Source organism: Anas platyrhynchos, chromosome 3 (genome assembly GCF_047663525.1).
Source record: "Anas platyrhynchos isolate ZD024472 breed Pekin duck chromosome 3, IASCAAS_PekinDuck_T2T, whole genome shotgun sequence".
NCBI lineage: Eukaryota > Metazoa > Chordata > Aves > Anseriformes > Anatidae > Anas > Anas platyrhynchos.
Window position 1 is genome coordinate 87,818,808 of NC_092589.1, and position 13,009 is coordinate 87,831,816.

General features: G+C 40.7%; 1 protein-coding gene across 5 annotated transcripts in view; it reads left to right on the plus strand.

Annotated features, from left to right (window-relative positions):
* The window catches only part of FILIP1 (filamin A interacting protein 1), a 102,842-nt gene that overhangs the window by 27,360 nt on the left and 62,473 nt on the right, over nucleotides 1–13,009 (plus strand). For 3 of the 5 annotated variants that reach the window (XM_013107997.5, XM_013107998.5, XM_013107999.5), the window contains exon 2: nucleotides 743–883. The exons of the other annotated variants lie outside the window; for them this stretch is intronic. The gene's annotated coding sequence lies outside the window, so the exon portion shown is untranslated. The remainder of the gene's footprint in view (nucleotides 1–742; nucleotides 884–13,009) is intronic. 5 annotated transcript variants of the gene reach the window in all.

Genomic DNA, 13,009 nt, shown 5'->3' on the forward strand with positions numbered 1-13,009 from the left:
CTTAGACACCATAGTGGTCCTGCTTTATTCCTTAAGTGTTAATCCCCCCATATGTCTGCATTGTTATTAGGAGAATTATATAAATGATTTAAACAGCAGTCAGTCTCTTATGTCGGCTATACTTCCAGACTTCCATGGTTGTTGGAATTGTCACCATGGCCCCAGCCTTATTTGCCTTGCAGGCTGTGCAAGAAACTGGTCTGCAGCTCCTGCTGTGTTGCTGATTGCCCAGCTGGGCCAGCCAAGGGAGTCACACAAGGGAGTCTGTGGACTATGTGCAGTGTGATTACTGGATGGGACAAGCAGGAGAGCTTACATCTCTGCAGTCATTTCATCATCACATTGCATTGCACTCCATATATTCTGCAGAGCTAATCTATTCAGTGAGGAACCCAGCATATTACATCCCATTTTTTTATTTCACTTGTTACAGCTACTCTCTTTTGGGAAGAGAGTTTTACTTGGTATTGATTGCTAAATTAGAGCAGAAAGCTGCAACTTGTAGCACTGGCTCAGGAGGAGGCAGCAGGAGTGTAAGGTTTTACTGCCTGGACTGCTATTTCTGTATCATATCTTTAAGTGCATCACCTGGTGTATTCTGTGCTCTGCCTGTGGAGATACCTAGATAAAGTCAAAAGGAATCTTTAATTTATATATATATATATATATATATATACACACACTTTTTCAAGGCATTTTAAATCTGGAAGTCTTCAGCCCCTGAGCTTTATCTTTTCTCCAGGGAGCAGCAGGGACTCCAGTCAGCCTCAGGTGGGAGCAGCAGAGCGATGACACAGGGACAGCTCCATCCTCGACCCCCTCCTACCCCCTCCGGACCTAGATTCTAGCGAAGCCCCTGCTCTGGAAGCGTCCCTCGACACAGGTACTGCTGCACACCACGGGCTGTCCAGCCAACACAACATTTAGGAGTTGCAGTTGCAATAGCATGGCTGAAAAGCAACTCTTGAGTTTCCTGCAGATGTCAGCTCCAGGAGGTGAACAAAATAACTTATGTCATCTGCTGCCTTTCAAAGGCTCCTTGGAATTGCAGGGCTGTCAGAGCCCTTAGGGGTTGTTGAGGATTAGCAAGGACATCCTGAATGTACAATATTTTCCCTGAAACCTTTTAACGTATTTTTTAGTTCATAATAAGCATCCTGAGTTAAGGAATTATTGTAAGGATGAACCCTTCAGCAGGCACCACTGACTCTAATGACCACATCGGATGCCTCAGTATTGTTTGGGATTTTGCCTATCTTTTACAAGCCCTGTTGCTAGAATTATGTTGGTTATACAATGCTCTTTATTTCCAGTTTTAAAATGTCTTGCAGTGCTGGAATGTACCTTGAAATTGAGAACCCAGATCAAGACTTGGAAGGCAACCACTGACTAGCTTTCTAAAAATCTCAGAACTTTAAGCCCAGTATCATATCATATTTTGAAATGTCTGACTCATTTGGAAAGCTTGGGATTGTGTATATTAATTACGGCCCCAGAAGATCTATCTTAACAATCAGAAAGCAGCTCCATTTGTAGTCAAGGATTGCAAACACAATCTTCCTGGAACTGAAAATTGTACATTGTGCAATTTTTATGGCTTGTACAGCTTTTCTATTTTTAGCGGGTTGAAACCTGTGATACATCTTATAATCCTCCTTAAATTGTCATTCATAATGCTAATTTCCATTAACTTGGCATAACTAAGTTTCTATCTTAAATTTATATAGTTACTGTTTTACCTAACAGTGCTACACAGAGAAAATATTATTTTTCTCTGGCACAAAACAGATGCGAGTACAGTTAATGAGTACAGTTAATGTTTCTAGTTAATAGATTTTTTAAATCAGATTTAACACAGTATCTTCTGTTTTATTTAAAAATGTGCATGCATTATGAAGTTCAATATCTTTTCCATTACTTGAACAAACCATTTATTTAATCCTTCACCTTTTTAGGCATTTGGAACAGTTCCTCTGAGGTTTGGGAAAGCCTAATAAACTTATGCTTTTCAGCTTTTAGGAGGATACAATGGGAAGAATGATTCTGTTGTATTTTTTTGTTTTGTTCTGTTTTGCTTTCCTTTATAAAATACCTCTTCAAGGTACAAGAGATCATTACATGACACGTTTTTATACACAACAGTCCAGTCTTGTTCTTGTTAACCTAAATACAAATAATGCCAAGTATTTGGCTACCTGCAGAAGCCAAGTGCACAACATTTTTTCATCCCCGACCTTGAGCGCAGTGGTGTGCCACAGAAAAATGCTAAATTCTAGGTTCTGACAATATTTTTATTTTCTAGGGTTTCTTATCCATCTAATTATAATCCGTTAGCTATCTTAGGTCAATCACATGGCAAACTCACAGCTATACAGAGACTTTCTAAACATTGCCATTTCATCGCAGGTCAGTTTTATAGCCCTAGAGCCCACTGGCAAACTACTGAGTGATTATTTTTATTATTTATGCTGTTTGTTTGACATACACTCAGTGATGTTGTATGGGAGGAATTTAAAGGATATAGTTGGATACAAGCTTTTGGAATTAACTTTGATTAAGTGAGTTACAGAACTTAATGTGGAGGCCAGTAATATTTTGAGTGTTTGACTGAGTTTAACGATTACTCTAAGGCAGTGATATACAAATACTAAACGTCTGTGCTGATTAAAGAAAACCAGAAAGTGTGACTGGATAGAAATAAACATGAACCGATGAATTTAGTTTAGCTTCCTACCTGATGAATATTTTAATAATAAACAAGTGCATGTATTCCTCAAATTATAGTTAGTTTAGCAGTCTTTCAGGTTTAAGGATATAAAATATCCTTAATAATTTGGTAAGGAAATATTTATTTAACTTGAGGACTTTGTCCTGACTTTTCTGAAATCCTTTTGAAGTATCCTCAGCATATATTCAGCAGAGGCTGAGCTGGCTAGTCTGAGCGTGCTTTTCCTGGACTGTTGTGCTCACCAGTCAGCTGCCCTGGGCTGTGGTTTAACTCTCAGCTGGGCAGGTCTGAAAAAAAAAATATTTCACTTCTGAAATTCCTGCAGTGTGCATGTGAACAAATACAGATAAGGAAAAGCTCTTATCCGTGGACCATGCAGGGAGTAGCAACAGGAAAGAGGTTGTACTTAAAGTTCACTTAGACATTTGCATGAGGTATAAGAACATGAGAGAGCTGGGAATAAATTGTGGGGGTGGCAAAAAATGAGCATGTGAGAATAGTTTCTGTTACATATTGTTTCTTTAGATAGCTGAAAGAGCACCATGGTATGAAGAGATGAACTTCCATCCTCGCAGGAGGAAAACAGGTTATTTTCCAGACCACAGGTGGGAAGCTAAAAAACAATATCATTTTGAACAATTCAGACAGAGGAATAAAAGTTAGGCTTTTGATCATAACCAGCATTTATACCTCTTGTTGCACAGAATCAATGGGATTTCAGTATCCTTATTGCCTTTTAAGATCAATTCCCATCTGTTACAATGACAATTTGGGAAAGAGAGAGAATTTTATTTGAGGTTGTCCCGAGGCACTGTTGGGGAGGGGACCCGATGGTCTCTGCCTTCCTCACAAGACTCAGGGTTTTGCTGTCCTGTGCCAGTCACAAATCTCTGCCTCCCAAAGCATCCCACTGCCTGGGCTGGGGGCTGGCTCCCTCCCTGTGCAGCCAAGATGGGATGGAGCCACCAGTGCTGCCCTCCCGACCGCAGCATCGCCTTGCCAAGGCTGCGGGTCCACCGCACAGTGCACCAGAGAAGCAGCCCAAAGTAATTTCTCAGTCACCTACACTTCCTTGAAGGCAGCTGAAAAGTATTTAAGTAAACAAATAAGTAATGCTGAGACATTACATAAGTGCTGGAAAAAATATTTTCTCAGACTGTTTTTCAGTAACTGAAGAGAAACAGTGATTTCTCTTTTTATATGCCACTTTCTTAGGTGAATTCTTTACCCGATTTACCAATTAGAATTGCAGATGCATCCCCCTGGCTTTTTTGGGTAATGACCGAACATTTTGGCATCTTCATGAAAAGTCAAGTCAGCCTTTTCAATTTGCATTAAGAGACCCAATGAGTCTATGATATTTAGAGGCACCCACCAGTTTCTTTCAGCAACACTGTGAACCAAATCGCTTTTCTGTCATCTTTCTCCTCATAAGAAACAGACATTTGAAAAATTTATGATGATTTTTTTTTCAGGTTTACCTTCATTGCCAAAATTGAGTCTCTGATGTATTTCACTTACTCTAACTGAATAAAAAAATAAAAAATAAAAAAATAAAATCTAACATAGATCCATTGCTTGTTGCTGTTTCTGAAATTATTTGTTTTGGACAATAATAGACAAATTCCTCCCCACCCCAAGTTTTTCTCTCAGAAGGAGAGTTCAACACAAGGACTTGTGGCTGGATAGTCAAATGATCTGCTTTCCTATTTAGGTAACCCAGTAAGACTGAGCTTTTGGCTCTTTTGAATACTTTTTAGAAACACCGGGTTCTCTACTCCTCTCTGCCAGAAGTGTCCCTGAGATAGCATTTGTATGCTGATGCCTTGGGAAAATCCACCCCCAAAGCAAAAGTCACTGTTTGTAACTTCATTAATGCAACATTGATTATAGCAGGGACCGTGGGGGGAAAGGGGAGCACAACCTCTGTCATGTCCTAACTTTTGCCACCGAGTAGGCACTCTGTCAGATACTGATAATGAGGTGCCAAACACGTGCCTTTGCCTCCCTGCCCAGCAGCAAAACCAGCCTTCATGATGTCGTGTTTATATATCCGGCTCTAGTTTATCAGCCAGCCAAAAGAAGTGCCCAAATTAGAGGCACAGCCTCTTTAGGGAGCCAGTGGTGGCCCTAAGGGGTAAAGCTGAGACCTCCCAGCACTTCCTCGGGGCAGGATGCAGCAGTGTCCTCCAGCCAAGTTCTTTCACAGGGATTCTGGAGCATCAAAGGCCACTTTCCACCACCTTTTCCATGGAAAGAAAGTCAGGGAATGCTTTACTCGCTAGGCAGGAGCCATGGCAGGCTTCAGAGGTGGTCACTGAAGCTGTACGACCAAGGATGGGGACAATCCTGAAGTCTTGACATAGCCTCAGAGAGCTCTGGCTCCATTTCAAGGACACTGCAGATTAAAAATGAAACCTAAAGCCCTAGTTCAGTCACACAAGTAAGATGCTTAAAGCTCAACAGTGTGACTTTGTGCCAGTGCAGATGATTTTATCTTCATGTAGGCTTGTAAAACACCCACTCCATTTGTAGGAGCTCCTTTTAATATCTTTCCATGGCTCTGAACTGAAATTACTTTCTAAGAAAACAGCTAACATTTTTTTACTCTACCCTAGTGGAAAAAAAAAAATCTCTTTTTTTCTTCTTTTTTTTTATATTTTTTATTTTTAATTTTTTTATATTCACAGTGAGGCAAATGAAACTGACTTAGATTTTATCCCTGTTGAAATTGGATTTTAAGAAATCACAGACATTAAAGCATTGGATCTGGCAGCAAGTAATTTTAGATTTTAGTTTTGTTGATGCAAGACCATGCCGGGATATTCATTAACATCTTTTATCTCAATTCCTCTGCTACTCAAGGTAGCTATGCTATATGCTATGTTTTCAGCTTAGCCTGTTGGTTTTTTTTTTCTTTTTTTTTTTTTTTTTTCAGTGAACTAAAATCCCCAATGAAGATTTGAGCAGATTAACGGTGAGAGGATGTTCAAAAAAATCAAATCTGCTCAACCTGTAGATGCAGCATAACTATTTAACTTCATTCTTTTCAAACAAAGAAATTATCTAGGGATTTCAAAACCAAGGCATTAGAAGAGCCACCTAAATACGGTTTCTATATATGACAACTATTAAAGTGGATGAGAACATATTCAATGCCCTGGTGAACTTTCTGAAAGTTTTTATGCTGCTCCCTGTCAGCATGAGGCATTGGTATTATTTAAATCAGTCAGGCTGACATTTACTCCTTTACTTTTTGCCACGTGTTCTTAAGTCAGTGGAAAGCCTGCAGGAGTCCTGGGAAATAATGACAGTCACTGGGCTGGCACTGCCAGGAATGAAGTAAGACTCTCCTTTCATTTTACCTCTTTACAAATGGTAATGACAACTGAAGGCCAAGGTTCTCAATAATGCAAGAGCCTGTGGAGCCCCACAGTGCTAGTCTGTTTTATCAGTGATGTGTAGCAGAAGAGCTCAAATTTTGTATCACTAAGCTCAGCGAAGTCCAGGAGAAGCCTGGTGTGAGGTGGGGATGTTGTGCCACCTCTCGCCTTCAGCTGTGGTGTCTCTTAGTGATCAGTGCTGAACTGCTGTACTATCCATCATTACAGACTTAAAAATACACTTCTAGAATAAACAGTACACTTTTGCATGCCTTGACCTGACTTGCTTAAAAAAAAAATGTTTTCTTTTCTGTTTTCCCACCACCCTGAGCTTATTTTCCCTCTGTAAACTTAGTATTTATGGTGAGTTGCACTTTCTCTGTGCAGAGCTGAGTAGTTTTCCATTTCCTTTGTTTGTAAAGAAGCAGGCTGTGGAGGAGAGAGAAAGACAGGCAAATTAAGCAGTGCCAGGGCATGAGCACAGATACTGGGAGGTGAATGTCTGTGCTCTTAAACAGTTGGAGTGGTCCCCGGCACGCTTTTGGCCCGGCCACTTAACACCCTCCCGAACCATTTGAGAGCATGTTTTGGGAGTCAGCAGAGGCTAGGAGCTATTCCCAGTGGGCAGTGTGGATGCAGCCAGCATGTTATGGATGCTAAGAGGGCTTAAGAGCCTGAAGGATTTTCCAGGACAGCTGGCCTCACAGTCAGAGAGCAGCCCTGGCCATGGTTAATCTCTAGTGTGCATGTAGCCAGAGAATTCCTTTTTTTTTTTTTTTTTTTTTTTTTCCCAACAAGAATGATATTATTGTAAACCCACCAAAATTGATAGTGAAACTCAAGGGCAGGTTTAGCATCAGAGGTTTTTTTAACTTCTTGTTTTTTACCAGTTAGACTTGACAGTTCTACCCTTCAGGAGGTAGAACACAGCCCAGTTTAAAGCAGGGGGTTAAATTCACCTCTCACCAATAGGCCAGGCATGCATGTGCAAGCTGGTACTCTATGTCTATCAACAACTGAAGCTTCCCACAAAGAAGTCACTGAGAGAGATTTGGAACTTGCTCCCTGCTTTGGTTGACAGCTGAAATTTGAGATGCTGCAGATGTGTTTTTGCACTGTTGTCTCTTGGAGACACTATTTGTAGAAGATACAGGTCTTCTGTATAATTCTTTTTTTTTTCCTTTGCTGTAAAATCTGTGAGCATATCTACATCCTAGTTCTTTTTGGTTATTTTTATAAAACAAAAGAAATTAAAATGAGTCAAATGTAAAATATAGCTATAGTTGTTTACTAGCTTCTGTGAAACCAGAGCTGTGCCAATCACAGCTACTGAAAAGAAAACAGGATTTGTGTCTGGTCAGCAAGAGACAGCAACACTTTCTTGGACCCAAACCCTGAGATTTGCTTTTGGTACATTTATCTTTTTGTCTTGTCTCACACTTATTAAAATCCAAGTCAATTTTATAATAAAGTATCATTTTGAAGTGAAAAGTTGAAATAGATTTTTAGAAAGCTAGTAATAGTTGCCTCCTTTCCTAAGAGTGTTCCCTATTTGCCACGTGGTTTATAAAAACATGTTTCTAGGTTAAGACAGGATTGCAAGGACAATAGCTTGACTTTACTTTCCATGCCATGTTCCCTTGGTGATATTGGTTTTATGTATTTTGGTTGGTCACTGTAAGGATAGGGACAAGGGACTTGGAGACAAAGCTGTGATTATTATCAACTGGCTCCTGTCTGTGGCTACTTCCAGCAGTTTTCTGCCACCTTGGAAGCAGAAAATACACTGGTAATGGAGCAGTGGTCTTTAAAAACTACTTAAAAGAGGTATGGCATGGCTCTTGAGTCCACAGTATATTTGATCTTGCAGGTTGTAAGCATAGTTCTGTGGTGTCAACAAAACAGAAATGACTAATGTTTATTTAACACCAAAGATTACCCATTTGCAGGAGTGAAGAATCTTTGGTAGGCCAGCTAATCTGCATCACCTCTCTTACCATTTTCCAGGCGTGTTCTGGCTGTCAGACGATAAAACAAATGTTTAGTGGGTTCAAAACTGAAACTGATGGTGACATTGCTAGCTTTATCTTCATGTGAAGCTCAAGGTTTGATTTTTCACTCAAAATGGAATAACCAAAAGGGCTGCAAGCTGTAAAAGAAGATGCAATGAACCACAACAGGGCACGGTGCTCATCCAGCCCTCAATGAGTGGCCATGTCTCAAGAGAAATGTTGAGCAACCACAGGCCCCATCAGTTAGGCATGAGGTATGTGCCCCAGGAAGCCATCTCCTCTAAAGATCTATCCCTTTCCTTCAAGTCAGGAGTAGTCCTGGACACAGGGCACTCCAGAAGGGTAGAAACAGGCCATGAAGAGGGTTGAGAAGGAGCCAACCTCCTCCCATCTCTTTCAGCCCAGCTGAAACATGCTAGAAAGGCCGCACCGCAGGCAGATAGCACTCTTGCCACCTAGTTTGCTCCTGGCCAGTCCCTTTCAGCCACTCTGGAGAAAAAATACCTAAACCCTCATCAGACCTAGAGGCATGTTTGTCTAGTGGTGTCAGCTACTTGAGCTGGCTTCTTTGCAACTCCTGTTTGTACTTTCTGGCAGCTGGAAAGCACAGTAATCAAAACATGGATGGAGTGATATATAAAAGTTTATTTTTTTGACTGAATGATGATCTAATAGCTTATCATTCCTCATGTCTCATGCATCCAAGATGTTTTTCCAGATGAAGCCTGGGAAACATGAATTTCTGTGAAACAAGTCTACGTTACTCCTTAGTTTGGTCAGTGTGCATTACTCAAGAAAAAGTATTCCAGCTGAAACCACAAGTTTGTCTGAAAATGACAAAGTTAATGGAATTATACCAGCATAAACTCTGTTCTTTGTAAAGTTGTGCCATAATTTAGCCAGAGAAGAGTTTATCTTGGAGTTAAGAAAATGGTGTTAAAGCAGTATAAATCTGCCTTAGTGATGACTGGGTTTCCTCCTAGCTCTGCGAATTTCTTTTCTGCTTTCAAGTAGATTACACCTATTCAGAATGGCAACTGGATATGGAATTTGCAAAAATCTTTTCTTCTTTCAGAACATTCACGCTTATCCCTTTCCTTTCTTTTTCCAAGTGAAGGAACTATTATGAACATAATCGCTGGTGAATAGAATTCATGTGCTGTTATGCTCCAGTGTTACAAGAATCAATTTTAGAAGCTATAAAATAAATCTTTGATAAAACAAAAAAGCCTTACAGAATCTCATGCTGTACCTCTACAAGCGTATCTGCTGTAACTTTGCTAATGTTCTACCCTATTTGTTAGCAGCATAAAAAGAAAAGTTGACCAAAATGGATTAGGGAATAATGAGCCGGCAGTGACCCGACAGAAGAAAATAATGTAAGTCCTGCATTAAAATCAGTCACTGCATTTTTGTCAGACAGCAATAATAGAGACAAATTCTCCATTTTTCTGATAATTAAAGCTACTCAAATTTATTCTGCCCACGGAACAAAGTGTATCAAGAAGTGAGGGAGACAGCGTGACAGCTGTCTGTCATGGGGCAATGTCTCCTTCCTGAACGGGCTCCTCTGAGTAATGCCATGCACTATCCCCCTCTCCCGAGTGCAGGCTGCAGGTGCAGCTGGCAAATGGTCCTGCGGGGTGGGAAGGAGCCTGCAGAGCAACACTCTCAGTGCAGGTGGTGCAAACCGTGCTATGGAGGTAACATCAGCAGGAAGATGAACATGAACATCTCATCTTTGGTGCAGGAGGCTCAGCAAGTGTGCTTGGGCGCTGCTCATCCTAACTCTGTTGTGACAAGTGTTTTTCCAGCTCCACAAGTGGACCAGGTGAAAGGGTGAAGGCAGCAGTGGTGTTGTGTAGTAGCCACAAGTGCTCTCCTTGTGTATAAGAATTAGGGCCCTGTGGCTTGGTTATTCAGGCTGTTCGTTGAGTAGAGAATTGCCCCTATTCACAAGGTACCACTGTGCCAATCTCCAACACTGAGGGCAAGCAGCTAACACATACTCTCACAAAAGCACATGTATAATAAGTCCAGAAGGAACAAAGACCTTTCATTGTCTGCTTTTGCAGATAAGTCATATGTATGAGGACAAGAGACTGGGGGACTCTATTGACAAAGCGTATGATGATTAGTGCTCCAGTTGCAAATGTTTAGAAATTCAGGAAACTCCAGAACTGCTAAGGGGAGATATTTGTTCCTTTCTTCATTGTATTAGTCATTTGGTTTGACACTCTCCTCTGACCGGCACGACTGAAACAAACACTGGAGTCATCTGCGAAAGCAAACCAAGAATGAGGTCTGCATTCCCTTGGCACAGCATTGCTTGGCTATCACAGAGTCCGGAGTCTGACACACGTCTGCTCCATGCAGCATCTGAGTCCAACTGCGCACAATGCAGCCGTCAGTTCCTACCAGCTCCTTTGGGAATGCACTGGTACCCCCCATCCTTTTTAATTTTTCAGGTCAGTCAAAACAACGATAATGAAAGCTTGCAGAGTTCAGGAAAACAGCCTACGCAGTAATACTTTTAACCAGTCTCTGAGGTGGTGTGAACAGTTGTGCCTGTAAATGTTTTTCATGTAACCACCACACTACTGAGGCCACATAGCCTTTGTTCTGTCTATCGAAATCCCTTGGGGCTAAGGACAGCCATCCCCATCTGGAGCAGCCCTTGCTGAAGACTTTTCAGAGAACAAAGTCAATTTGTTGTCCCAATCTTCCTCTCTTCCAGATGCCTGATAAGGTGCTGTCTTTTTTTTTGTTTGGTTGGTTTTGTTTTGTTTTGTCTTGGTTTGTTGGTACTTATTGCTTGAAGATACAGATGATATTTTCTTCAGTCATCACTTGGAGCATATTTCAAATTACCTTCTGCTTTTAGTTCTCTTTGCAGATCAGCAGTCTTTGGGCAGAGATCTCTGCCATATACCAGGTCCTTCTGCACTGCGCACTGCCCTGCTCCAGTGGCCTGTCCAGCAGAGCTGCTGAAAGTTGCAGTTCCCCATCATGCAGCTCCCAAAGCCACAGCTTAGAAATAATTTCAGTTTTGACTCAGTAATAACGCAATTGCACTGACCCTACCATCAACTGTTAGTCTGTCAGAAACCCAGCACTTTCATGTGATATTTTAATCAGTTAAATCTGCAACTGAGTTCCAGACTACAAATTTGCAGCCAAAGGCAACAACTATATCATGGCTGTAAATCAACATTATTTATTTATTTATTTTTGTATTATAACATTGTTAGTATTATTATTATTATAAGGGAAAGCACTACAGAGCCAAAATCAGCATGTCCAATTAGCAGGAGGGACTGCACATTAAGTTTAAAGAACCCTTTTGCACTATCTGATTCTAATAGCAGAAATAATGGAGCCTAATCTGACCCATCATTTCTGAGCTATAGGGAAAACAAATTGCTGTTGACGGGGGAAAAGTTTGGACCAGCATGCAGCCTGTCCTCTCCTGACATCCTACTCAGCAAATTCCTCACAGATTTCCTCCCAATGTCAGTACAACTAACATAAAGGTTATTTCATAAAATTTTGTGTGGATTGCTAACTTGTGAAAACCAAAGGACCCGTGCCCAAAACAACAATACAGACTCAAGTAAATAATCATAGCATTTTTCCCTTATGCTTAAAGCTTCACAGACAAATGCAGCAGAAGAGAGACTGAAGTTTCCCTGCCAAGTACCAATACTGTGAGCACATATTGAAATGAGTAGCCAATAAATGTCGAAATCAAGGTGACTGATCACATAAAAACTTCTTGTTTGACTGGCGACTGTTCGGAAAGGTTTCTAGTTTAATGTGCAGTATGATGAAGGGTGGAAAAAAAACCAGCAGAATTAAATATTAAATGCTGAAGTCATTATAAATCATACCAGCTATTTCTTTAGCAGATCGGGAATTCTGTAAGACACAGAGGTGTGGTCAGGGTGGATAGGAGGAGGACATTTGTTACCAGCATTAGACTAGCAGTGTCCCACAAATCAATTTTGGAACCTTGATGAAAAAACAGATAGGCAAAGTTTTGAAGGTTTGGTATTTGCATACCAAAATGTCATGCAACTGGTCAGAAAGTTTTGTTGTTTATCATGATGCTATCAGACATGTGGATGAATATCCAAAATGATAATACCAAGGTCTCATTCCCAACATACAGTGTTTCAGCCAAGATCACTGGTATGTTCTGGCTACTTCACACTGCTCCAATTAAAACTCAGTCAGTCTTACAGCTGCTTTGTATTCCTAGAGCAGTGCAGAACAGCTGGATCGTGCCATTGACTTTGGCCCTCAAACTCCTTGGAAATTACTATGTCAATATCAAAACTTTGGCCCTTTCTGTCATTATTTAGGCTTGAGTTGACCTGCATTTCTGGCTTCAGCAAGCAACACCTTCTCATTTGGGTAACATGTTGGAAATGTATCAACATTATAACTGAAGACAGAGTAGGTGTCAGCGTTGCACTGATTTTGGCAGGCTTTTACACAAAGAAAGGCTGTTAAGGGTAATGTCCCTGAGAGTAACAGGCTGTCTGCCACACTTACTGTGATGTAAGACTTGATGCAAAATAAACCTACAAGTGCTAAAGAAATTAAAAAAAAACTCAAAGGCTTGATTTCCTTTAGTGACAGCCATAGTCTAATTAGCTGGTTGACGCAAAGCTCCAGATCAGTTGGTTAAGGTATTCTGCTGCTGTATTAATGAATTAAAAAAATAAATTTGACATCTGTCCTTGTGGTCCTGCATTACCTATAACAATTTACACGAAGTTAAAATGTAAGACTACTCAGTCTTTAAATGGCTTCATGGCCTGCTATCTCTGCTTCCACAGGGACTGGTGGATCAAAGTGGCTGTCTTAAGTTATGATTTGAC